The sequence below is a fragment of the Chrysemys picta genome, chromosome 7, assembly GCF_011386835.1.
Source record: "Chrysemys picta bellii isolate R12L10 chromosome 7, ASM1138683v2, whole genome shotgun sequence".
NCBI lineage: Eukaryota > Metazoa > Chordata > Testudines > Emydidae > Chrysemys > Chrysemys picta.
Genome location: NC_088797.1, coordinates 31,730,451 through 31,756,204, shown reverse-complemented (window position 1 = coordinate 31,756,204; position 25,754 = coordinate 31,730,451). Strand labels below are relative to the sequence as shown.

The window sequence follows — 25,754 nt, the reverse complement described above, 5'->3', positions numbered from 1 at the left end:
ATATAGGGCAATTTGTTCAGCAGAGTGATGTAAGCTTCGCGATTATTGCATCATCCATGACTTCTAGGAATAACATGATGCAATTCATATCATGTATGACGCAATACCAGCTTCAGATTGCATCATTCATTGTTTTGCCTAAAAAGCAAGTACTGTCCAAACCCAATCAGATTTATTCATAGATCCAGTCAAAGATGTATTTTAGTCATTTCTGGTTTAAATTGAGATCCCTTCCCTTTATAACTCACTTATCCTCCGCCATTCCCAAGTCAAGGGTCGTATATACTGACCCAATAGCATATCTTGAAAACTAGAGCCAATCAACAATTTTAAGCATCATTTTCGTTCTCAGTGACCCAGAATTGGTAAAGTTTGACTACATTTATTTCGGAAGCAGTTTGGCTGTAGAGCAGTGTTCTTGATCTGATGTGGCAATTTCTAGTTCCTAGAAGGGCAATTTTGGGTGGCTAGACTGATACGCCTCAGAGGGCCCTCACTTTTCAGATGGCACATCCCCAGCAATTGCAGAGAATCAGGCCCAGTTGCAGTGTCCTAACGTGGGCATCCCCTGAGGTGCCCAAAATCACTAATAGAGTTGGTCGGGAAATTGTTTTCCTGTCCCATGATACATTTTGAGATTTCAAACATTTTTCCCATTCCGAATCAGGACGAACCACTGAAATTTCAAAAAAATGTGTGAATTCAACAGTATAAAAAAATCTTGGTTTGGTCCATCACATCATTTCATTTCGATTTCGACCATTATGAATTTGTACAAAAAAGGGTTGTTGTTTTTTAATACACATTCCAAAACACAAAGTTGTTTCCAACCAGAAAAAACTGAAATTTCGTTTTGGAAATGTAATTTCCAACACCCCCTCCCTCCCATTTTTTCTAACCAAGCCTTTCCAGTGAAAAGCTTTGGCTTTGATGACATAGCTTTTTTTCATCAGAAAAATAAATGTTGATGAAAAATTCCCAACGAATTCTAATCACTAGTCACTTGGCTCTGGTCTTTTGCTGTTCCACTGGGCTGCATGTGAAGTTTGAGCTGCACCCTCTGAGTTTTTTCTACATACCTAATCACGGTGGGGTACAGCTCACTCGTGTAGAGGTAGACACAGTTAAAGGAGGCCGCAAGAGAGCCTTTTCCAACGACAGCCAGAACAGTGCGCAGGGTCTTCAGATCTTGGGAGAAGCACACAGCGGAGGAGGGTTAAGCATGTGGAAAAAGGCTGAAATGCTCAAGAAGGGTCAGGAGTCAATGGGATGTATCCCCAGCCACTGGTGCCGATGGGGCCAGATCCCCAGGTGGTGTAAATCAGAATAGCTGCACTGGAATCAATGGGGCCAGATCCCCAGCTGGTACAAATTGGCTGTAACTCCATTAGAGTCAATGGAGCCAAATCCCCAGCTGCTCCTTTAAAGCCAAAAGGGGCAAGAAATCAATGGATCTGGGCTAATTGACACCAGCTGAGGATCTGTGCCTCTGTTTGCCATCTAGAAATAAGAGTGATAGTCCTTTCTGTGTTGTGTCTATTTAGATTGTGAGCTCTTTGGGGCAGGGCCTGTCTCTCCCTTTAGGTCTGTGCAGTACTCGGCACAATGGAGCCCTGATGTCATCTGGGGCCTGTGCAGCACCTCGCCCAATGATCAAATACTAATAACTATTGATACCAGTGTAGTGAGTCGGTGTGGCTCCCCTCCTGCCCAGAAGAGGGAGCCCACGTGCAGGCACCAGAGTGGGTGGAGCCACCGCCGCCTGTCCCCGCCCCCCAGAAGTCAAGGGGCGGGACAGGAAGTATAAAGGCTAGCCGCCAGAGCTCAGTCGGTGGCCAGCCACCACAGGCAGCAGACGTGCGGCCGGGAGCTCCCGACCAGGAGACCTCCGAGGCCCGAGGCCTGGGCCCTAACTGGCCTGAGCTACCCCGGGCACGCTACGAGGAGGAGCCGCCGGAGCCCGTCCGCTCCCGTCGCTGGGAGGATCCCGGGGAGCCCCTCCCCACTAACACCGAGGGCGAGACTGCACCAGAACCCCTCCGCCCCTGCTGCTACCCGGAGGAGCCGCCCGAGTGCTGTTGGCCGGACTTCCCGGCAGAACTACCGGACCTGCCACCAAGCCCTGGCCACGAGGAGCCCATGCAGATGGACTGGCCCGAGCCCGGTGTGACGAACGAGGTAGGCTCTGAGGGGGATCTCGGAAGTAGCCCGGGGGTAGCCAACCCCGGTCCGGCTGCGAACGAGTGTGAGCCAATGTCAGTGTGTTGCGGTCTGGATACCCCACTGACCAGCAGCGGCAGCAACCGCTGCTAGGGCCCCGGGCTGGAACGCAGTGGAGTGGGTGGGCCTGCGTTCCCCCCTGCCACCCCCGCTCACGGGTGGCAGGTTTCCCCCTCCCCCAACGCTCGGCTACAGAAGCCTAGGCGTGCCTCACCTGAACTGTTTATCCGCTCAGCCCCTGCAACTAAGGGCCTGAGCTTGAACTGTGTTTGCCCCACCCTGATCCAGGGCCTGGGTTCTTTAACTGTTTGCCCACCCAGCCCCCGCACCTACGGGCCTGGGCTAGAACGATGTGGGCCCCGCCCTGATCTAGGGTCTGGGCTCCCTAGCTAGCTGTCGGTTTTGCTCCGTCCCTGCACCGGAGGGACGGAGCTGCTGAAATAACTGTCTATCTACCCCAACTGTAGTGAGTCGGTGTGGCTCCCCTCCCGCCGGAAGGGTCGAGCCCTGGCAAGGACCTATTACAACCAGATACCTCTGTGTTCTTGGGGAACCAGGGTGCGGTATCCAACCTGACTCATGAAAGACACCCTCCTCCCCCCAGCCTCTGCTTAAACCAAAACCCATCAGAGGTAGGGTTACCATTCCTCTGGATTCCCCCGGACATGTCCGGCTTTTTAAGCTAAAAATAGCGTCCGGGGGGAATTTGTAAATGTCCGGACTTCCCCCCCATGTAGAGCACGCGCGGCTAACAGTGCTGCCGGCCGGATGGTGTCACTTACATGGGGCTCCGACAGTCAGCCAGAGAGGGATCCTCCTCCTCCTCCCTCCCTCCCTGCATTGCAGATCGGCTCATGCAGTTTGGAGTTCCTCCCCCGCTGCTGCCCAGCAGCTCAGGCAGTTTCTGAGCAAGTTCACCAGACATTAGGTGAAGAAAGGCCAACAACAAGGGGGGCAGGGGGTCGGAGAAGGGGCAGGGAGGTTCTGGAGGGGGCAGTCAAGAGATGGGGGGGTCAGGAGTTCGGGGGGGGCTTTCTGGGGGTGGGGGTGTGGATAAGGTTTTGGGCAGTCAGGGTACATGTAGGGGTAGGGTCCTGGGGGGCATTTGGGGGGGGTCTTAGGAGGGGGCAGTTAGGGGACAAGGAACAGGGAGGCTTAGGTAGGGGGTGGGGTTCTGGAGGGCAGTTAGGAGCAGGGGTCCCAGGATAGGGCAGTCGGGGACAAGGGGGGGGGTTGGGAGTTCTGGGGGGGGCTGTCAGGGGGCAGGAGTGGGGAGAGGGATCGGAGCAGTCAATGGGACAGGGAGCAGAGGGGTTTAGATGGGTCGGGAGTTCTGTGGGGGGCTGTCAGGGGGTGGGGAGTGGTGGGATGGGGCATGGGAGTCCCAGGGGTCTGTCTGGGGGTGGGGTTGTGGATAAGGGTTGGGGCAATCAGGGTACAGGTAGGGGGTAGAGTCCTAGGGGGCCAGTTAGGATGGGGGGAGGGTCTCAGGAGGGGGCAGTCAGGGGACAAGGAGTGGGGGGAGGGTTGGGGATTCTGAGGGGGGGTAGTGGGAGGGGCAGGGGCGGGGCTAGGGCAGGATGGGGCGGGGCTAGGGCAGGACAGGGGTGGGGCTCCTCCCGTCCTCTTTTTTGATTGCTGGATTATGGTAACCCTACCCATGCAGAGCGAGCCGGCCGGATGGTGCCACATACATGGGGCTCCGACAGCCAGAGAGACCCCTTCTCCACTTCTCCCTCCTCCTCTCTGCAGCAGAGATCATTCACAGATCGTCTCCGGCAGTTTGGAGCTCCTCCCCCACTGCTCCCCAGCCTGACGGGATGAACGGCTCACAGAGACATTAGGCGAAGAAAGGCCAACAACAAGGGGGCCAGGGGGTCGGAGAAGGGGCAGGGAGGTTCTGGAGGGGGCAGTCAAGAGACGGGGGGGTGTCGGGAGTTCGGGGGGGCTCTCTGGGAGGTGTGTGGATAATGTTTTGGGCAGTCAGGGTACAGGGAGGGGGTAGGGTTCTGGGGAGCATTTGGGGGGGGGTCTTAGGAGGAGGCAGTTAAGGGACAAGGAACAGGGAGGCTTAATGGCTCTCTTAATGGCTCTCCATGCGTCTCTGGACCCTCTCAGCTGTCGGGCTTGGACGGAAACATTGCCTGAGGGTAGTGAGAGAATGGGTTATCGGTGAGGTGGGGGTGGGCGTGAGCCCGGTCAATAGGGGCAACCCCTACCAAGATCTGAGCCTTTTCTCACACGCCCGTTAGAGCTCGACATTATGCTGTTTGGGACCCCTCTTTGAGGAAAGCCTCTGGATTGCAAGTCCAACCGCTACCTCCTCGTGGTGAGAGTCGGTAACTGGCTTGGATAGCCAGGCGGATTGCGGAGGACGAACCCACATCCCACATTCAGTGGGGTGTGGGACGGGGTTGGGCAGCCCCATATGGTGCCACATGGATGCCCCCCTGGTAAGGGTAGCCTCCCCCAGGTACGGGTTGACTCCCCCTGGTAAGGGTTAGATTCCCCCTGGTAAGGGTAGCCTCCCCCAGGCACGGGTTAGTTTCCCCCTGGAAAGGGTAAGTTTCCCCCAGGTACGGGTTAGTTTCCCCCTGGAAAGGGTTAGTTTCCCCCTGAGAAGGGTAAATCTTTTAGCTATGGAAAAAAGTAATTTATATTTTTATACCGGATTGGCGCTGGACCGGGTTAATAACACCCCCGTTGTTGGCTTTGATGCCCCGGCCGACAGTGTTAAATATATTAGGGGTGTGATCAGGGTCGCTGGACCAATGGATAAAATGGTGTGGACTATAATGAAGTCTCATGAGAATGAGAGTGAGAATCAAGTCCTCCCAGTGGAGCATGGAGAGGAGGTAGAGGAGAATGTTTGTGATGATCGTGGTGAGGAGATTTTATCTATCTTACCGATGGTTTTTACAAGGGACACTTTTAATGATTTAACTATGGACAGTTTTAATCCAGATTTTAAGTATTTAAGTACATTTGATGATCCATATGTTAGGGAATCGGGATATCTTAATGCTCATTTAGTGAATGGGTCTAGTTTATTAAATAGTTTTAGACCAAGTACTGATTTTAATAGGGATCGTAATAAGGATCTTAACAGTACTGGTAGTAATATAAATATATTAGAAAGTAGTTCGTGGAAGGATGGGGTTTTTTATTTAGAGTATCTCGTTGATAGTTTTAATTGTCCAATATGTCCCCAGATATTACCAACATTTGGTAAATGGGCCAAACACATTAATGTGGTTCATAAAAGTAAAGCCATACGAGTTGTATGTAGTAAATGTGGAAAATCTTCTCAATATCGTAATATAGCTTGCCACTACCCCAAGTGCATACCCAAGAAGGTGGATACCCCAATGAAGAGCCATACGTGCTCGGTCTGTGGGCTTGGTTTTCATACTAGATCTGGATTGAGCCAACACTGTAGACATAGACACCCTGCTGTGAGGAATGAGCAAAGAAAAGAAGATATGGCTGCTAAAAGTAAGATCAAAGAGGGATCGATTAGATCTCGTATATGGACCAAAGATGAGGTTGCGCAGCTTATACAGTTGGAAAGGAAATATATTGGGAAAAGGAATATAAATAAATGTATTGAGAGCGAGATGAGGACCAAAACGAATAAACAAATATCAGATAAAAGACGAGAATTAGCAAAGAAGAAGTTAGTGGTAACAGGAGATAGGGAGGAAGTGACTGAGGTAGAGGACATTAGAGTAAATATATTAGAAATTCCGTCCCCAAGAGAGAGGATTTTCCCACTAAAAGGACATCCAGAAAGTGGATTTAGTGGAGAAAATATGTAAACGGGGAAAACAAAGTAGGGAGGGAAGAGAAATAATAAATAGTTTAGGGGAAATTGAAGGATTATTAAAGGAGGATTTAACGAAAGCTCTCGGATGGGCAATGTTGGAAAAATTATGTTATTCATTAGTAGAGGGAAAGGACCCTAGAAATGAAAGTCAAATAGAGTTGAGGAATAAAGGAAAAGGGAAGATGAGAAAGGAGGGGAGAAGGAAGCAATTTAATGCAAGTAGGAGATATGCTACAAAGAAAGCTAAGTATAAATTCTATCAACAATTATTTGATAAGGATAGAAGAAGATTGACTCGCATTATAATAGGAGAGCCAGATAAGGCTAAGTGTGCTATCCCTATGAAAGAAATTGAGGAATACTATGTAAATATTTTGGGAACAATTGGACATGGTAATATGATAGGGTGGCCATCATCCACAGAGAATGCGGATAATGATATATTAATGAGTCCGATCTCTGTGGATGAGATTAGAATAGCTTTAAGAGAAATAAGAAAAGATAGTGCTCCTGGCCCAGATAAAGTAAAAGTGAGCAATTTGTGGGATATTTTTAATTTAGACTCCTTAATACTTACAAAATTTTTTAATATATGGTTTCTAAATAGACAGGTACCAGATGAATTTAAGAAAAATAGAATGATTTTAATACCAAAGACACAAGATGAGGAGGAAATGAAGAAGTTAACATCTTGGAGACCATTGACAATTGGGTCAGTTTGGATTAGAATCTATACCAAAATATTAGCAAAAAGACTGGTGGAAACAGTTAAGATATGTAGTAGACAAAAAGGGTTTATATCCGCCCCTGGGTGTGAGGAAAATATTGCTATATTAGATAATTTGATTAAAGGGGCTAAATGAAATGGGAATGAAATTGCAATAGTGTTTGTAGATCTGGCTAAAGCATTTGATTCTGTGGGACACGGACATATAATAGCCGGGTTGAGAAGATTTGGTATAGATGAACATTTTATAGATATTATTAGGGACCTTTATGATAATTGCACAACTAGGGTATGGGTGGGTGATGAAGCTACTGAGTCTATTTTAATTAGGAGGGGGGTCAAGCAGGGTGACCCGTTGTCCCCAATTTTGTTTAATATTGCTATGGATCCCCTTTTAACTAGATTAGAAGTAGAAGGAAGTGGTTTTTATGTTAAGGGTAATAGTGTCACGTCATTGGCTTTTGCCGATGATGTGGCAATTTTAAGTAGCTCATATAAAGGAATGATCAAAAATTTGGGTATCTTAGAGGAGTTTTGTAAAAATACTAATCTCTCTGTTAATGTGAAGAAAACGAAAGGCTTTCATATTTTAACTAAACATAAAACCTATGTAGTTAATCCTAAAGATAATTGGCAGATAGGGTCAGAGGAGATTGAATATGTTCAACCAGGGGATTTTGAAAAATATTTAGGAGCTAGAATAGATCCCTGGATAGGTGTAGGGGGACCGGTACTTAAAGAAAAATTGAAAGATTGGAGTGAGAATTTAATTAAGGCCCCATTAAAACCGGCCCAAAAATATTAATTTTACAGACATACATCTTACCGAAGCTATTTTATAATCTTCTTTTAATAGAACCCCCTTTTAATCTTTTAGATGATCTTGATGTGTTAGTTAGAAAAATAGTTAAAGAGATTTTACATTTACCTCAGTGTACCACAGATGGGATATTTTATTCTAGAGGTCGGGATGGTGGTTTAGCTCTCACTAAGTTTAGTGTGCAAATCCCAAATATGTTAATTCGTAAATGGAGGAGACATATTGTCTCGAGAGATGATTGGATGGACCTATCTTATCTATATGCAGGAGAAAATCTTGTGGATAAAATATTGTTATTTAGTGCAGTAACATCTCATCCCAAGAAATGGAGGGAAGAGGAATTTTTAAGATGGTCGGAACTGAGATGTCAGGAAATAGGGATAAAATATTTTAAAAATGATTTAATTAGTAATTCGATTTTTAGAAACTCTAGTAAAGTTAAATCGTCAGCGTATATCGCAGCATTGCAGCTTAGGGCAAATATTTATCCTACTAGGGAGACATTAGCAAGAGGAAGAGGAGGTGTGAATGCTCTTTGTAGATGGTGCGGTAAAGTGCGGGAGACTGTTCCCCATATCTCAGGACAATGTTATAAGACTAAGAATGCTAGGATAAAAAGGCATAATAGAGTAGTGTCTGCAGTTGTAGATAAGGTTGGTAAATTAGGGTGGAAGGCAATAATAGAGCCCCATTTGAGAAATAGTAAGGGTGAGTTAAGAAAGCCGGATATTATATTTATAAAAGGAGATACAGCAGTGGTGGTTGATGTTACAGTGCGATGGGAGGATAATGCCGGAAGTTTGGAACAAGCCCACAGTGAGAAGGTGGCTTATTATCTTGAGTTAGAGGAAGAAATTAAAAACTTAACGGGAGGTAAAAATATCCACTTCTTTGGTTTTGTGCTTGGGGCGCGTGGCAAGTGGAGTGAAGGGAATAATGATTTGTTACAATTATTGGGAATGGACAGAAGTAAAAATTTTAAGGAGAGTATATGTAGACTTGTTTTATATTCCACTATTGATATGATGGCTATATTCAGTGACAGGTAAAGATCCCGGAGTTTCCATTCCGTGTATCTTGCCAAAACTAAATTTTAGCTATTTTGGTTTCCATGCTCTAAATTTTCAAATTTTTAATATTGTTTTGAACATTAACATATTTAGTGTTATTTAATATCTGTCCTTCAATAGAATGGTTTTAATTATATAATAAATACTTATTAATGGATGAAATTCCAATTTAAATTATTAGTTTTTTTTTTTTTTAACTACTGGATGTGGATGCGGACTGGCCGCGTATAGTAACCAGGAAAGGGCAGGTAGTCACGCCTGTACATAAATAGGGGATGGGGTTCTGGAGGGCAGTTAGGAGCAGGGGTCCCAGGAGGGGCAGTCAGGGGACAAGGAGCGGGGGGGGTTGGGAGTTTTGCGGGGGGCTGTCAGGGGGCAGGGGTGGGGAGAGGGATCGGAGCAGTCAGGGGACAGGGAGCAGAGGGGTTTAGATGGGTTGGGAGTTCTGGGGGGGCTGTCAGGGGGTGGAGAGTGGTTGGATGGGGCGTGGGAGTCCCAGGGGTCTGTCTGGGGGTGGGGGTGTGGATAAGGGTTGGGGCAGTCAGGGTACAGGTAGGGGGTACGGTCCTGGGCGGCATTTGTGGGGGGTGTATTAGGAGGGGGCAGTCAGCGGACAAGAGGCAGGGAGGCTTAGGTAGGGGATGGAGTCCTGGGGGGCAGTTAGGGGCAGGGGTCCCAGGAGGAGGCAGTCAGGGGACAAGGAGCAGGGGGAGGGTTGGGGGTTCTGAGGGGGGGAAGTGGGAGGGGCAGGGGTGGGGCTAGGGCAGGATGGGGCGGGGCCAGGGCAGGATGGGGGTGGGGCTCCTCCCGTCCTCTTTTTTGCTTGCTGAAATATGGTAACCCTAATCAGAGGGAAAAAAACTTGCAGAGAGCAGTGAAGGGCATTGGGGGACACACCTAGACCCCTCCTGACAAGGGTGACAAAATTAAGACATCTCCATTAGCATACAGAATGGAGAGCAGAGACAACTCCCCTAGCCTCATCTGCATGAAAGATGGGACAGGAAGACATCTCAATTTACATACAGAATGGAGAATAGAGAACCACACTGAATTCTGGGACCAGAAAAAGCAGGGAAGCACTGCATCATGGGAATCTCTGCTCCAGATGCTAATGAACCTACCCCTGCACACACCCAGCTCAGCAATTATCAGACCAATTCTAGTAATGAATCCTTAATTGATATCCAAATACTGAAGCAGCCTAGTTGCATTGTGAGCTCCCTGGAAAAAAACACCACCCATAGCCAAGAGTGATCAGCTCCTATTGTCTAGCCTAAAGAAAACCCTTGAGTCATCAGCTTAACTATAAACAAATCTAGTGTTCTCCCTTGAACAATTGTATTTTCTCTACAAAAATCCCTACTCACCCTCTAGTCAGGGTTTTGATGTGCTTAGATCCAAACTAGGCATCAGTTCCACTGGAACTCCATCTTCTCCTAACTGATCATGCTGGGGACTCTGCCTGTCTCCAGCACTCAGGACCCTCCACTACCACCATCACCTGGAACCCCGACCAGTTCAAGCCTCATGGAATGGGTGAGATCCCCCCTCTTTCTCTCTCTCTGTTTTCCTTTCTACTTTAGGTATTAACCTTTAATAATGTATGTTATGTTGGTTTAGCTCTCTTTGGGTATGTCTACACTACGGGATTAATCCGAATTTATATAATTCGAATTTGGAAAACAGGTTGTATAAAGTCGAAATGTATGCGGCCACACTAAGCACATTAATTCGGCGGTGTGCGTCCAAGTACCAGGGCTAGCGTCGATTTCTGCAGCGTTGCACTGTGGGTAGCTATCCCATAGCTATCCCATAGTTCCCGCAGTCTCCCGCGCCCATTGGAATTCTGGGTTGAGATCCCAGTGCCTGATGGGACAAAAAACATCGTCGCAGGTGGTTCTGGGTACAGCCTCACCTCCTCCCTCCCTCCCTCCCTGCATGAACGCAACGGACGGCAGACAACCATTTCGCGCCTTTTTTCCTGGGTGGGTGAACACTGCAGACTCCATACCACGGCAACCATGGAGCCCGCTCAGCTCAAAACAGCAGTCATGAACATTGTAAACACCTTGCGCGTTCTCGTGGAGTTTATGCTGAGCCAGGACCAGAAAAACGAGGCGAGGAGGCAGCGGCGGCGGCAGCGCAGCGACAAGCATGATGAGGACATGGACATGGACACGGACACGGATACAGAATTCTGTGAAACCACGGGCCCCGGTGCTTTGGAGATCATGTTGTTAATGGGGCAGATTCTATCCATGGAACGCCGATTCTGGGCAAGGGAAAAAAGCACAGACTGGTGGGACCGCATAGTGTTGCAGGTGTGGGATAATTCCCAGTGGCTGCGGAACTTTCGCATGAGTAAGGGCACTTTCATGGAACTTTGTGACTTGCTGTCCCCTGCCCTGAAACGCCAGAATACCAAGATGAGAGCAGCCCTCACAGTTGAGAAGCGCGTGGCGATAACCCTGTGGAAGCTTGCAACGCGAGACAGCAACCGGTCAGTCGGGAATCAATTTGGAGTGGGCAAATCTACTGTGGGGGCTGCTGTGATGCAAGTAGCCAAAGCAATCACTCAGGTGCTGCTACGAAAGTTAGTGACTCTGGGAAATGTGCAGGCCATAGTGGATGGCTTTGCTGCAATGGGATTCCCTAATTGTGGTGGGGCGATAGATGGAACCCATATCCCTATATTGGCACCGGAGCACCAAGCCACCGAGTACATAAACCACAAGGGGTACTTTTCAATGGTGCTGCAAGCACTTGTGGATCACAAGGGACGTTTCACCAACATCAACGTGGGCTAGCCGGGAAGGGTTCATGACGCTCGCGTCTTCAGGAACACTACTCTGTTTAAAGGGCTGCAGCAAGGGACTTACTTCCCGGACCAGAAAATAACCGTTGGGGATGTTGAAATGCCAATAGTAATTCTTGGGGACCCAGCTTACTCCTTAATGCCATGGCTCATGAAGCCATACACAGGCAGCCTGGACAGGAGTCAGGAGCTGTTTAACTACAGGCTAAGCAAGTGCAGAATGGTGGTAGAATGTGCATTTGGCCGTTTAAAAAGTCGCTGGCGATCATTATTGACTCGCTCTGACCTCAGCCAAAGAAATCTCCCCATTGTTATTTCTGCTTGCTGTGTGCTCCACAATCTCTGTGAAAGTAAGGGGGAGACCTTTATGGCGGGGTGGGAGGCTGAGGCAAATCGCCTGGCTGCTGATTACACGCAGCCAGACACCAGGGCGATTAGAAGAGCACACCAGGAAGCGCTGTGCATCAGAGAAGCTTTGAAAACTAGTTTCATGACTGGCCAGGCTACAGTGTGAAATATCTGTTTGTTTCTCCTTCATGAAAACCCGCCCCCTTTATTGACTGATTTTCTGTAAGGAACCCACCCTCCCCCTTCCCCCAGTTTTCTTTCAAACCAAATAAAGTCACTATCATTTAAAAATCATTTATTCTTTATTAATAGATTAGAAAAAGAGGGAGGGAACCCGGGTGGGATTTGGGAGGAGGATTGGTGGGAAGGAAAAGGCCACTAAAAAAAGGTTAAAAAAATGACAGCCTTTTGCTTGGCCTGTCTACTGCGGTGGAATGGGAAGGTGTACGGAGCCTCCCCCCCCCCCCCCCCGTTCTTACACATCTGGGTGAGGAGGATACGGAACATGGGGAGGGGGGTACAGGGGCTGTAGCGGCAGTCTGTTTTCCTGCAGCCGTTGCTGAAGCTCCACCAGACGCCGAAGCATGTCTGTTTGCTCACGCAGCAGCCCCAGCGTTGCATCCTGCCTCCTCTGATCTTCCTGCTGCCACCTCTCATCTCGAGCGTCTCTCCTCTCCTCACGTTGGTCCCTCATGTCCTCACGTTCACTGGGTTCTTTCCTATACTTTGATACCGTTTCCTTCCACTCATTCAGATGAGCTCTGTCACTGCGGCTGGATTCCATAATTTCTGAAAACATCTCGTCTCGCATCTTCTTTTTACGACGCCTTATCTGTGATAGCCTTCGGGATGGAGGAGGGAGGCTTGAGGAATTTGCAGCTGCTGTAGGGAGGGGAAAAGAGAGAATTGTTTAAAAAGATACATTTTGCAGAACAATGCTTATACTCTTTCACGGTGACCAACACTATTCACATTACATAGCACATGTGATTTCTGTGCAAGGTCGCATTTTGCCTCTTAATGCTGAGTGCCTGTGGCTTTGCTGCTAGAGATCACAGGTCCGGGCAACAGAATTCGGCTTGCATGCAGCCATGGTAAGCCATTGTCTTACAGCTTCTGCGCCCTCCTTTCCCACATACCAAGCATAGCCTGTAGAGTGCTGCGGTTTTTCTGTTAACATTCAGCAGCAGCAGAAAACAAACTAACCACCCCCCCCCCCGCCATGAATTCTCTGGGATGATCGCTGTACCCCTCCCCCCACCGCGTGGCTGGTATCAGGGAAGATCCCTGCAGGAACCAAACTAAACCCCCCCCCCCCCCGCAGCCCTCCTCCCGCCATAAATTATCTGGGATGATCACGGTACCCTTCCCCCCACCGCGTGGCTGGTAACAGGGAAGATCCCTGCTAGCCAAAAGCTCAGGGCCAATTTCCCATCTGCGCTTGGCTAACTGCAGGGAAGGATTTATTTTCTGCAACAGGCAAACTAGCCCAGTAGGAACGGCCACCTCTGTCCCCTTAATTAAGTTCCCGTATTTCAACCAGGTTACCAGGAGTGATATCACTCTCCTGAGGATTACACAACAAGATAAAGAACGGATGTTGCTTGAATGCCAGCAAACACCGGGACCATACACTGCCAGGCTTTGTCAGGCAATGATACCAGATTACTTGCTGCAAGCATGGCGTGGTCAAGTGTCCTACCATGGAGGACGGAATAAGGATGCACTGCCCAGAAACCTTGTGGCAAGGCTTTTGGAGTACCTCCAGGAGAGCTTCATGGAGATGTCCCTGGAGGATTTCCGCTCCATCCCCAGACACGTTAACAGACTTTTCCAGTAGCTGAACTGACCGCGAATGCATCCCAAGTCCTCAGGGCAAAGTAATCATTAAAAACCGTTTGCTTTTAAAACAAGTTTTATATTTTAAAAGGTAAACTCACCTGAGGTCCCTTCCATGGGGTCAGGGTCTTGGGTACTGGCTTGGGAGGGTTGGGAGGGTACTTCAGTCAGGGTGAGAAAAAGATCCTGGCTGTTGGGGAGAACGGAGTGCTGTGTGCTCTCTGCAAGCTCATCCTCCTCCTCCTCCTCCTCCTCCTCTCCCCCATCGGCAGAATCCTCAGGCGTCGCTGATGAGACTATCCCCGACCCAGAATCCACGCTCACAGGTGGGGTAGTGGTGGCGGCCCCCCCTAGAATTGCATGCAGCTCGGCGTAGAAGCGGCATGTCCGCGGCTCTGACCCGGAGCGACCGTTTGCCTCCTTTGTTTTTTGATAGGCTTGTCTGAGCTCCTTGACTTTCACGCGGCACTGATCTGAGTCCCTATTGTGGCCTCTCTCCATCATTCCCTTGGAGATTTTTTCAAAAGTTTTGGCATTTCGTCTTTTAGAACGAAGTTCTGCAAGCACTGAATCCTCTCCCCATACAGCGATCAGATCCAGTACCTCCCGTACGGTCCATGCTGGTGCTCTTTTTCGATTATCGGACTGCATGGTTACCTGTGCTGATGAGCTGAGCTATCTGTGGTCACCTGTGCTCTCCACGCTGGGCAAACAGGAAATGAAATTCAAATATTCCCGGGGCTTTTCCTGTCTACCTGGCCAGTGCATCCGAGTTTAGATTGCTGTCCAGAGCGGTCACAATGATGCACTGTGGGATAGCTCCCGGAGGCCAATACCATCGAATTGCGGCCACACTATCCCTAATTCAAAATGTTAAAATCAATTTTGGCGCTACTCCGCTCGTCGGGGTGGAGTACAGAAATCGATTTAAAGGGCCCTTTACATCGAAATAAATAGCGTCGTTGTGTGGACGGTTGCAGGGTAAATTCAAATTAAAGCTGATAAATCCGAATTAAAGTCATAGTGTAGACCAGGCCTAAGAGATCTCTATTTACAAATCAGCTTCAAGTTTAGTTTCATAGTGCATTAAAACCAAAGACATGGGGTTCTCAAACTGTGGGTTGTGATCTGTCTGTATCATCAATTTCTCCTGCTAATGGAAAGAACTCTACAAGACCCTGAATATTGGCAAACCAGTGGGGCCAAAGGGACAGCACTACAGAGAAAGCTTCACCTCACAGCTTCTCCATCTATGGAGCTTTCTCACCACAGAGCCTCCCAATAAGGAAAGTATTTGCAATTTACAGTAATGGGGATTGAGCATTATGGATGTCTAGAGGCAGGAGAATAGGGCAGATATGGAGGATGGAGCTGTAAGCAGCCAGTCGACCCACTGATGCCCAGTGCCATGTGGCCTAAAGGACTGAGTGTTGCCTTGTGACATAGAAGACCTGGCTCTGCTGCTGGGTGATCCTGAGTAAGTCATTTTCCCCTCTCCATGCCTCAGTTTCCCCACCTTTATACAGGGATAATGATACTTCCCTCTTTTGTAAAGCACTTTGAGATCTGCTAATAAAAAGCACTATCTAAGTAGGGGTAGGTAACCTATGGCATGCGTGCCGAAGGTGGCACACAAGTTGATTTTCAGTGGCACTCACCCTGCCCGGGTCCTGGCCACTGGTCCAGGGGGCTCTGCACTTTAATTTAATTTTAAATGAAGTTTCTTAAACATTTTAAAAACCTTATTTACTTTACATTCTATAATATACAACTAAACTATTGTTGTATATTATAGACTTTAGGAAGAAACCACCTAAAAACATTAAAATGTATTACGGGCACGCGAAACCTTAAATTAGAGTGAATAAAGGAAGACTCGGCGCACCACTTCTGAAAGGTTGCTGACCCCTCATCTAAGTGCTACACGTCATTATTATTACTACTGTTTGAGCTAGAAGAGCAGCTTAGCCAGCTGTTGTAGTTGCAAGACTAGGGGGCGGACAGGCACACATGGACTGTTGCATGTATTTCCCCCCAACCTGTTGCATCTCACTGGACCAGCCCTGGGCTGTGTGTTTATTATAGGGCCATGTTTGCTCCCCAGTGTACAAACGCTTGTTTTCTCCAGTGCATAGGCTGAAACATAAGTTTTGGGACAGATTTTTCCCGTGTGTATTTCCAGTGGGGTTTGTAATCTTTATTCTCCTCTTGTGACAGGCAGGTGCAGAGCAGCCTCAGAGCAGCAGGGAGCATTTGCAGAAAACCCTGGTCTCTGGGCTGTAGTACCCCACTGGAGTCTGCATCTCCTGTTCTATGCCTCCTGCCTCTGCTATCTGCAGCCCCCCACTAGTGGTCAGGTGTCCTGCACCATCAGGGCATGCCCCAGTGGCAGCAGGCAGTGCTGCTGTACATCAGCCACATAACACAGTAACGATACCAGTGTCAGTTCTGAGTTTCATTGGCCCCTGGTCCTGTTGTGTGGGTGTTGGACGTCAAGAAGTGTATGGTTCAGAGTTTGTCCCTGACTCCTTTCAAAGCCGGGGGAAAGGTTACATTACAGAAAGCTGATGCCACCTAGCAGATAAGGGGCATCGTTGTACTCCTTGGCATACCTAGAGCTTTGGTTAGACCTGGGGGTGAGAGTTCCTGCGAGCTTTGAATCAGCCCACACATTCCTTTCCCAGTAGGTTTCTCTATTGCAACCCTTGCCACAAGCTGCAGTGCAGATTTAACTCCCTTCCCCCTGAATGCTTGTGTGCAAAAACTGGCCCTGTGTGTGGGTCTCAAGGGACAAGGTGTTAACTGTGAGAGTATGTGTAATTGGATGGAGGAATATATGAAACTGAGCTGCTGCCACGCCCCATTGGATCCAGAAGGCATTTGAGGACGAGTGCCATCAGCAAGTTGCCTTGAGCAGAACTTTCTCTTGGTTCTGAAGGGGAATCTTCTCTTTGGTGTCTTCACCCCTCTTCATTTGGGACCTTTGATGAAATGGGGATAGAGAGAGAAATACTAATGAAGCAGTGATGCAGAACACACATAAGTGATTTTCCAGCCAGCTTGAATACTAAAACGAGGCTCTGACATTATTCACCAGGGCTGAACTTCCCTAGAGGAACAATACAAGGGCAGTACACCACTGAAGAGCCCCATAGGCTAGTGGTTGATGCTCTGGGTGGGGACTCAAGAGACTGAATTCTAATCCCAACTCAGCTGTTGACCCGCTGTGACACTGGGCAACTCCTGTCTCACCTCTGTTCCCCCCACTCATTGTCCATTTAGACCAGCGAGTCCCTGGGAGCTCGCCCAGGCCCCGCCGTGCCCGCTGAACATTCCCCCACATTTTGGGTACCTCTGATTTAGACGGTCAGATCTTCAGGATGAATCTGTCTTACTGTGCGTTTATGGGCACAACAGGAGCCCCAATCTTGGATGGAGTCTGTGCAGCGCCTGGATATCTACCTATCTTTCAACATACATGCCCAGTCTCTTTCCACTCACTGGAAGCCAGACCGCCTTGCTACTTTGGTCAACTGTGTCAAGGAGTTAGCTTCGCTGTGTGGCAAACAGTCAGCAGCTCCGGCCCTCAGGCAGGGGCTAAGGAAACATGTTCAACGGCAAATCCCCAGGCTCCTGCCTCTGAGCAGCCAGGGAGAGGGGGAGACTGTCACCGGCGAGGTGGGTGGCAGGGGGTACGCAGGCCCACACTCCACTGCATTCCAGCCCGGGGCCCTAGCAGTGGCAGAAGACCCGCTGCTGTGTCAGTGGGGATCCTGACCGCAACACACTGACATGGGCTCTGGCAGTGTTGCAGCCAGACTCAGGTTGGCTGCCCCCAGGCTACTTCCTATCTCCCCCTCTAGACGTACCTGGGTCCAGACGGCATCCTCCACGGGGTCACACACCATGGGCTCCTCAGGATAGCTGGCAAGCAGTCGGCCTGGCAGTTCCTCGGGGTAATGGGTGAGCGGTAGGCTTAGCAGCGTCTCTCGGCTCGGACTAGCATCAGGCATTGCCTGGTCTGGCCAGTCCTCGGGTCGGCCGCCAATCGCCGTCATCTCCCCACTGGGAGCTATGCCACAAGTGTCTGGTCGCTCCTGTGGCTAAGAGCCAAGTGAGCTCTGGGGTCGGGCTTTTATACTTCCTGTCCTGCGCCCTGAACTCTGAGGGGCAGGGGCAGGGTTTGCTGGCTCCGCCCACTTTGGTGTCCAGAGAGGCTCGTTCCCCGCCGCCCCACAAGACGGACATGACTGAGGGGTCCTGTTTTCCATACCTACAAGCTCTGCTTTGACTGTGTTCCTGTTGTCTAATAAACCTTCTGTTTTACTGGCTGGCTGAGAGTCACGGTGAATCGCAGGAAGTGGGGGGGTGCAGGACCCTGACTCCCCCACACTCCGTTACATCCAGCAGCAGCAGGACAGGTTCTCTTCCAGCCCTCTTGGGTGGGTGTTGGGAGTGGGAGGAGCAGAGGGTAATGTGGTTACTCTTATAACCGGACTTTTAGTTTCCAGTCAGCACTGCTAACCGGACTCCTAGGTCCCATTTTCTACTGGAGTTTCCAGTCTAAAACTGGATACCTGGCAACAGGGGTGCCAGAAAAGCCTGAGTGGGGGAGGAGAGGCAAGCAATCATTTTTAAAAGTGAGAGGGCTAAGCCTTAAGCGGTGGGAAGCAAGGGGTGGGTGGGCTAGGGAGTGGAGAGGAGCTAATGAGCAGGGCCATGTCTGCTGTACTACCCAGGTATGTTGGAGACTGCGGGGTGGCGGGGGAAGAAATCAGCTGACACAGTATCCCCAGCCCAGGTGACGTGACAGCCAGTGATGGATTTAGAGTTAGAGGGGCCCCCAGGCCCTGTGCTCATCTTCATTTTGGGAGCCCCTCCTTTGGACCCAGCCAAGAAAAAGAACATTCTCTTATCTCTCCCGACCCCCATTTTTCACTTTCCCCCCCTTCATCCTCCTATAACTAATAGCAAGTAAATGAAAATGAAGTGAGGTACCTTGATTGTTCTTGTAGTCTAACTTCTTTTTCCACAGCCCACTTGAAAAATCACGGAGGGTCTCGACGGACCACTTAATGATCCTTCCAAATATTGTAAAAAAACATTGGGTTGTGGGGTCTGGCCAGGAGCTAGGGTGAGGAAGGGGGCTCATGGTTGGGGCAGGAGATTGGGGTGTGGGGTGCTTACCTGGGGCAGCTCCTGTTTGGTGCGAGGGGTTCAGGTGGGAATGTGGGGGGTGCAGGAGGTCCTGTTTGGTGCTCAGGATGGGGGTGGGGATGTGGGGGTGTTCAGGAGTCAGGGCATGGGGTGCGGAGGGGCTGGGTATGTGTGGGGGGTGCAGGAGTCAGGGCAGGGGGTTGGAGTGTGTGAGTGGAGTGCAGGGGGCTGGGTAGGTGTGGGGGGTGCAGGGGTCAGGGCAGGGTGCTGGAATGTGTGAGGGGGTGCAGAGGTCAGGGGGCTCGTGGTGTGTGGGGTTTGCAGAAGCCAGGGCAGGGGGCATCTGAGGGGGTGCAGGAGTCAGAGGGGGCTGGGGGAGTGTGGGGCTGCAGGAGTCAGGGTGGGCAGTGGGCTGGGGGTGATGGCAGAGAAGAGCGGGCTAGGCCAGGGCCCCTTTGGACCGTGGGCCCGGCGCCATGGGAAATCCGGTAGTGGTACCTATTGGGTTCTGGGAAGTGGGCGCCCACTGCTAAAGGATCCCACCCCCCCAGCCTAAGGGGAGGATCTACAGGACCTGAAACCCAACTGATTACGGGGGACAACTAATCAAATAACAGGGACAACCAGGTTTGCGTAGAAGGTCCTGGCCCTCTCGCACATCTCCGCCGGATCCGTGAGGGGGGTGCGGTCATCTGCCAGGAGGCAGGTGATGTGGTTCTTGGCCCCCCTCTTTTTCTCCAGGACGTAGAAGCGGGAGCCGCGATCCATCTCCTGAAGGAGGCGGATGCAGGACCCAACAAAAACACCCCAGGCCCGATAATCTTCGGGGGCCCGGAGCTCCTCCCCGCACGCTCCGCAAAGGGATGGATCCTCAGGGCTGGCGGCCAGACGCCTCTCTAGCTCTAAGACCTCCTGTTCTAACTGCTCTATCACCGCATCTCTCGGTCGGCTAGCGCACCGGGTTTAGTCATGGGAGAAGAGCCAGGCAGGCACCTTTCCTAGATCCCACCACCGCCGCGCCGAGGGAAAGGCACACTGCTGCCCTCGCCAGACCAGCCAGAACTCCCGGAAGGATGCCACGAAGCCCACATCTTCCAGCAATCTGTTGTTAAAATGGCAATAGGCCGGCCCCGGCCTGTCCGCATAGAGAGAGGCCGTCACGGTGTCTAGATGGTGATTTGAAAAAGGGGCCAGCCAGATATTGGAGGAGTGGGCCCGTGAAAGGTGGAAGCGTGACAAGTAGATGCGGTCCAACTAGGAGTGGCACGACCGATGGGCTTCCACCAAGACATAGGTAAACGTTGAGACATCATCAGGGTGGTGGTCACGCCAGACGTCCACCAGGGAGTGAGGTTCGACAATCTCCCAGAGCTCTGCTTGGTCCCCGAGCGGTCCCACTCCTCGAGGGTGGCGTTCACGTCCCCGCCCAGGACCAGGCACTCACAAGGATCCAGAGCCGAGGAAGGCGGACGCCTGCTGATAAAAACGCAGCTGCTCCGGGCCCGATGTCGGGGCAGAGACGTTAACAAGGTTGACCACGAGCCCCTCCATACGGACCCGGAGGTGCAGCAGGCGGCCCAGCACAGCCTCGGCGACCCCAAGCACCTCGGGCCGTAGGTCGGGGGAGAACAGGGTCGCCACTCCAGCCGTACGAACTGTGAGATGGCTAAAGTAGACCCTGTCCCCCTACTCCAGCCGCCAGCTGTCTTCGGCGGCCGGATCCGTATGGGTCTCCTGCAGGAAAACCACAGAGTACCCCCCCTCCTGAAGGAAGTAGAGCACCTGGCTCCTGCGGAGTCCCACCCTACAGCGCCGGGTGTTCAATGTTGCGAAGATGATAGCTGCCATGAGGAGGGCTGGGGGGGATCCTCGCCGGCAGGGTTGCTCACGGTCCCCATTGGGCCACACAGCAAACCGTGACCCACCCCGAAGGTGAGCAAGGAATCAGGGAAGAGGCAGACCCACTGGTAGGCTGCTGCACCCTGCTTCCTGGTCCTTTTACCCTCCCCGAGGAGGGCCCTCACTGCCCAGAGGATTTAATGAAAATCCCTCCATCGCTTGAGGGGGAGCAGCACCTTATTGCGGGAGCCACAGACGTCTTCTAAAAACTCCTGCAGCTCTTCTCGCAGTGTATGGGGGAGGTGGGGCCTCCTTGCCCAGCATGGGGCAGGAGCGATGACTGCAGGCAGGGGGCGGGGAGGGGGCCCTGTGCTACTGGAGGGTCTCATTGAAAAATGAGAGGGTCTGAGGGGGAAGGGCAGGCTCAAGAGTCAGTCTGCCCTGGCAGTGAGATGGGAGGGCACTAGTACCCCGCTGCAGCAGTTGCTGCAGGGAGGCAGCATGGAATTGCTCTGCTCCGGGTCCAGGAAGCGGGGGGGAAAGCAAGTCAGGGCCAGGGGACACTCGGGGGAGGTGGCAGGTGGGGTCGGGGGGAGATTACCCTGGTTATAAATCTCTGTGCCAGTGGCTTTTTTTTCCCTCCACCACTTCTTGCGCCCGAGGCAAGTGCCTCACTCACCTTGCCCTTGTTACAGCACTGGAAGGGAGGGACGGAGGTTAGGACCACACGGACACCCAAGTCCTCCAGCGCCTCCAGGGGGACGAACACGCCCCCTACCGCCAAGCCCTTCTCCACCACCTCCTGGGCGGCGGCCTCCAATGCTAGGAAGAAGACAACCTTGCCATACATTTTGGAGGCCACCACTATGGCCGTTGGCCCCCCACCCTCGCCAATGCCGCAAATAGGTCTCCACGTCAGGCGAGGCGGGCACCAGGAGGCAACGGAGACCGTGCTTCCTGGTCAAGGTGGGGAAGGGGCCCCGGCCGCTATAGATGATAGCGGAGGCGGTGGTCGGGAGAGATGACGTAGCGGCAGGTGGGGGGCCGCCGCCAGCTGGGCGTACACCCTGGGGGCCAGGGGAGGGGCACCCACAGAGCTGGTGGAGGGAGCAGCAGGGAAGGACACTGCGGCCGGTGGCGGGGCTGCGGCAGTGGGGGTAGCCCCTGCCATGGAGGGCCTAGTCTTCTTGGCGGGGCTCTTTCCTTTCTTTTTGCCCAGGCCTTTTCTGCCGGCTGGGGGGGGCTCCCCCAGAATCAGAGGGGGCGAGGGACTTGGCAGCAGCGGAGGTCACTCCATAGCCTGCCGCTGCCAGCGCCTCAGCGGGGGCAGTGTCAGGTGGTTCGGCAGCGGCGGTTGAGATAGAGGCTGAGGGGGATGTCGGGGGACAGACAGGGGAGGGGAGGCGGGGCCTGCCCCAGGGATCCCACCTGTCGTGTCTCCCACCGTGATGAGCGGAGAGGGAGGGGAAAAAACACCAGAGAAAGGGTGGGGGGGAAAGGGGAAGCAGGTTAACCACTCCTCCCCGCTAGGCTGCAGGTAGGGGAGGAGGGTGCCGAAATAGGGGGGGCAGATAAGGTGTGTGTGGTCAGTCACCAACACAGGATTGGCATCCGGCTCCTCTAGCTGCACTAGCGGAGGGGAGGGGTACAATAGCAATGAGGGGTGCAGTGTAATAGGGGCAAACTCAAACAGCTGAGGGGCACAAGCGCATGGAAGGGGGCATGGGTGCACGAGGGGAGGGGCCAATCAAAGCAAAGGGGGGGCCCACAGGGAGAGGGGGAACAACCAGGCTGTGAGTGAGACAGAGGAACCAAGGGGCTAGCTTCAGAGCTAGGGTGGGACAAACAAACAAAGCTGCAGAGGGAGATGGGCAGGGCAGACAAACAAACTGAAGCTGGGGAAGGGCAAAAGGCTGCAAGGGGCAAATGGGGCAGGCAGCAAGAGGCAAAGCTGCGGGGCCTGTTGCAGAGGGGAAGGGGTCAGTCCGGGGTGGGTACATGCGCCCACGAGTGCTTGCACAAAGTCAATGCATGGGCTAGCTGCTGCTGCTGCTTACCCAAATGGTGGAAATGGGCATGGCAGGCCAGGCAAGCAGCTGAGTCCTAGAGGCAGGAGCTGAGGCTGATGGTAAGTGGACACGGGGGGGGGAATACAGATGGACCAGGCTCCACGCTACACCCCCTGTGTCCCCACAAACACAGTCTAAGCCCCCATCACAAGAGCACAGTTCAAGAGTTACTCAGTCAATGGCCCCCTCCACAGTGGTCTCCAGAGTCCTGTGTGCTCCCCTAGCTGCCAATGGTCCTGTTAATCCTCTTTCTTCTCCAGGCTCCAGCAGCTCCAGGACCCTTGGTGGCCAGGCAGAAAGGACCCCTCACAGGTGGTAGTGGGGACCTGGCTTCTCCCTCCAGAGATGGGGGGAGGAGAGGTTGGGCAGCAAGGACCCCCCCATCCCTCACTCAGCAGTGGCAGTAGCAGTCCGGGAAAGGAGCACTCCAGCCAGCAGTAATAGCCAAGGAAGAGAGAGAGAGGGAAGAAGAGCTCCAACCAGCAGGGCAGCCTAAAGATACTGAGCACTCCCTGAAGGGTTAAAAACAGCCCTGGAGAGGACAGTGGCTGGGGAAAGGCTGATTGGGGAAGCAGCCTCAGCTGGGGCTATGCCACACTCAGGCCGCAGCTGGCCCTATAAAAGGGCTGCTAGCCGGTGATCAAGAGTTTCTCTCTAGCTGTTGAGGGAGATGGGTCTGGCTGATGGAGGCTGAGCAGGGTATCTAAAGTGGAGCAGGGCTGGGGAGCCCTAGTCTGGAAACCCCCCCCCCCCCCGGCTACAGGCTATGTTAAAGGCCAAGAAGGTACAGGGGTTGCAGAGAGGACAGCCCAAGGGTAGGCAGAGGCAGCAGGTTCAAGCTCTCCTTGCTGATGCTGAGTAGCAATTATACTGCAGTCTGCCCCAGTGAGCGGGGGCTAGATGGTGACTGGCAGTAGCCCAAGACTGAGGTGAGGTTGGGATAGGGGGTTGGGGATTCCCTGGGGAGGGGAGACCCAGTGAGAGTGTGAGATACTGTAGGGGGCAGAACCCCAAGCGAAGGGGCACTGGGGTCTGGGAGGGACATGGGGGCCAGTAGCAAGTGAGACACCGGTTTGCAGAGGGTGATCTGGAGGCTGATGAGCTAATTCCCTGGACAACCAGCAGGAGGTGCTGTGGCGATGAGTCATCGCCCCGCTATAAGCCCCCATTCATCTCAGCAATGGGTTATCTCAGATGCTCCATGGAGGATAATTTTAAAAGTCTTTCAGGCTCAAAGCAAGGCACAATCAAGCCCCTTTATATGGTAAAAATGGCTGCAGGCAATGGGACTTCCACCTAAGACACTAAGCCATGTGGCTAGGCCAATGTTAACCCAGACAGATGAATAGGGCTCTCCCTGGTTGCAAAGGAGGTAGCTAGGCTGTGTATTTTGGAGGCAGGACGCCAGGAGAAGCAGTTCTGAGTGTGACCCAGGGGAGGGCTTTTTGGGCACAGAGCTTGCAGGGCGGGTGCGGAGCAGGGGCGGATGTGGGGATTCAGGAGCAAGGAAACTGCCTCCTGCTGTTAGTGTTCAGGGAAATGGTACCCTGTAAATGAACAAGGTTTCACCAAATAATTGACCTGACTTGTATCATCCATTCCTCATGCTAACAGAAACAACCCTGCAAGGCACTGAATATTGGACTAATGCTTGGGCCAAAAGAGCAACAATAGAGAAGGGAAGAGCAGGACTCCTGGCTCCTGTAATCATTCAAACAAACTGCATTTTACTGCAGCTGAATGCAAAGTGACACATCTAGCAGCAAGGAAGGAAGACCACCCCTACAGAATGAGGGCCTGTGTCCAGGAAAGCAGTGGCGACTCTGAAAAGGAGCTAGGGGTGGACAAACAACTCAACATGAGCTCGCAGTTGAATGCGGGTACAAAAATGGCTCTTGTGTTCCTTGGCTGTAGAAACGGGAGCAGTGAGGAAGAGCAAGGGGAGGATTTTACCTCTGTGTCTAGCATTGGTGAGACTAATACTGGAATGCTACGTCCAATTCTGGGGAGTGCTTCTTAAAAAGGACGCTGAAAAATTGGAGAGGGTGCAGAAAAGAGCAAGAGAAATTATTCAAGGGCTCAAGAAAATGCCTGAATACTCAGGCTGTTTAGATCAAGAGGTGAGTCTGACAGTGTAAAGCACCTTCATGGGAGGAAAATACCAGGTACTAAAGGGATGCTGAGGATGCTTTCAGCCCAGTTCCAGGTGGAGTTTAAACCTAGCAGAGAGAGGCAGAACAAGAACCAAAGGCTGGAAGCTGAAGCCAGACCAACTCCAGTTAGAAATAAGACCCCTTTATTTCACAGTGAGAGTGATTCACTATTGGATCAAACTCTCAAGGGAAGGGGTGGATTTTTCCATCTCCTGATGTCTTCAAACCAAGGCTGGATGCCTTCCTGTAAGGGCTTTAGCCAAACCCAAGTCATTGGGCTCAGTGCAGGGGTATCTGGGTGACATTCTCTGACCTGTAAGCCTTTCACAGCCCAAGGCCTGGTCTACACTATGACTTTAATTCGGATTTAGCAGCGTTAAATCGAATTAACCCTTCACCCATCAACACAACAAAGCCATTTATTGCGAAATAAAGGGCTCTTAAAATCGATTTCTGTACTCCACCCCGACGAGCGGAGTAGCGCCAAAATCGATATTGTCATTTCGAATTACGGTTAGTGTGGCCGCAATTCAATGGTATTGGCCTCCGGGAGCTGTCCCACAGTGCACCATTGTGACCGCTCTGGACAGCAATCTGAGCTGGGATGCACTGGCCAGGTAGACAGGAAAAGCCCCGCGAACATTTGAATTTAATTTCCTGTTTGCCCAGCGTGGAGAGCACAGGTGACCACAGATAGCTCAGCTCATCAGCACAGGTAACCATACAGGCCGATAATCGAAAAAGAGCACCAGCATGGACTGTATGGGAGGTACTGGATCTGATCGTTATATGGGGAGAGGATTCAGTGCTAGCAGAACTTCATTCGAAAAGACGAAATGCCAAAACTTTTTTGAAAAAATCTCCAAGG

The 25,754-nt window shown here is 51.5% G+C and overlaps 1 long non-coding RNA gene across 1 annotated transcript; it reads left to right on the top strand.

Annotated features, from left to right (window-relative positions):
- Positions 1-4,321: 4,321 nt before the first annotated feature.
- LOC135972583 (uncharacterized) lies at positions 4,322-5,844 on the top strand. The gene is made up of 2 exons (XR_010589071.1): positions 4,322-4,693; positions 4,755-5,844. It is a non-coding gene; the product is annotated as an uncharacterized LOC135972583 (long non-coding RNA).
- Positions 5,845-25,754: the final 19,910 nt, after the last annotated feature.